Source organism: Monodelphis domestica, chromosome 3 (genome assembly GCF_027887165.1).
Source record: "Monodelphis domestica isolate mMonDom1 chromosome 3, mMonDom1.pri, whole genome shotgun sequence".
Taxonomy (NCBI): Eukaryota; Metazoa; Chordata; class Mammalia; order Didelphimorphia; family Didelphidae; genus Monodelphis; species Monodelphis domestica.
This window is the reverse complement of record NC_077229.1, coordinates 148,791,408-148,792,573: the sequence shown is the minus strand read 5'-3', so window position 1 is coordinate 148,792,573 and position 1,166 is coordinate 148,791,408. Positions and strand designations below refer to the sequence as shown.

The 1,166-nt window shown below is 35.2% G+C and overlaps 1 non-coding gene across 1 annotated transcript; it reads left to right on the top strand.

Annotated features, from left to right (window-relative positions):
* The first annotated feature begins 322 nt into the window (after nt 1–322).
* Nucleotides 323–429, top strand: LOC130458568 (U6 spliceosomal RNA). The gene has a single exon (XR_008917984.1). It is a non-coding gene; the product is annotated as a U6 spliceosomal RNA (small nuclear RNA).
* The last annotated feature ends 737 nt before the right edge of the window (nt 430–1,166 follow it).

Sequence of the window (1,166 nt, the reverse complement as noted above, 5' to 3'; positions counted from 1 at the left end):
AAAAAGAAGTACAGATACCCAGTACTGATTCACAGTTAACATCATCAGGGAATGACTACAGTGTCTGAGGCCTGAGTAGCACCAGCTACCCTTCCCTAACCATGCATTTTTCCCTATGTGTGTATCTTATCATATATATTTCCTTCCTACACATGTCCCCTATGTGCGTACCTTTTGCCATTTATGATATGACAGGTGTATGTATATCCCTGCATATATGGGAGAATTTTTTCTTGCTATGTATTTTGCCATGACATTGTATTAGGTTGATTTTTTTTTTAAATTGAAACTGACGTGCCCTCTAGTATTAGAAAATATGTTGGTGATGGCTTTGGCAGCACATATGCCAAAAATGGAACAATACAGAGAAGATTACCATGGCCCCTGAGCAAGGATGACATGCAAATTCATGAAGTGTTGGATATTTTTTATAAAATTATTAACTTACAAAAACAAATAATAAATAATAAATGCATAACCCAGCTTGGAATTATTTGCCAGTTCCAGAAGGGGAAAAAGAAGGGAAGGAGAAAATGTGGATCACATAACATTGGAAAAGTTATGTGGAAATTTGTTTTTAATCTATAATTGCTAAAAAGGAAATAAATAGCTATCTTTAAATACATAGGTAGAAAGATAGATATGTGTATGTATACACACACACACACACATACTGGTAGGAGCTCACAGATGATGTTTTTGAGTAAAAGCTAACCCAAAGTATGACAAGGTTGAGGTATCTTTCTAGAATCCCCTGTATAGAGTAACCAGGGAGATGCATCTATCAATTATAGAGAGAAGCTTTCCAGGACATTATAAAATAGGACTACAACAATTTAACTAAATCCACCAAAAAATATAAAATGTGCATCTGGTCATATTAGTGTCAGAAGGAACAAAAAACATAGGGTTAACATTAAGGGTCTATGCTAAGGTAGAGTAGACTCCAAGTTCTAGAAGAGACTGATAGTGGGGCAAATGCTCTTTTGTTTGAAGTGCCTGAGGAGCAAGCTATATTTAGAGATAATCTGGGGGATATCAGATCCTTCATTGAATTTCTCTACTTTTTTATTCTTGAAGCAGATGTTTGCACATTCACAAATACATACACACACATACTTCAGCTATCTTCATGTTGGTATGTTGGATCATGATCATTCTAAGTA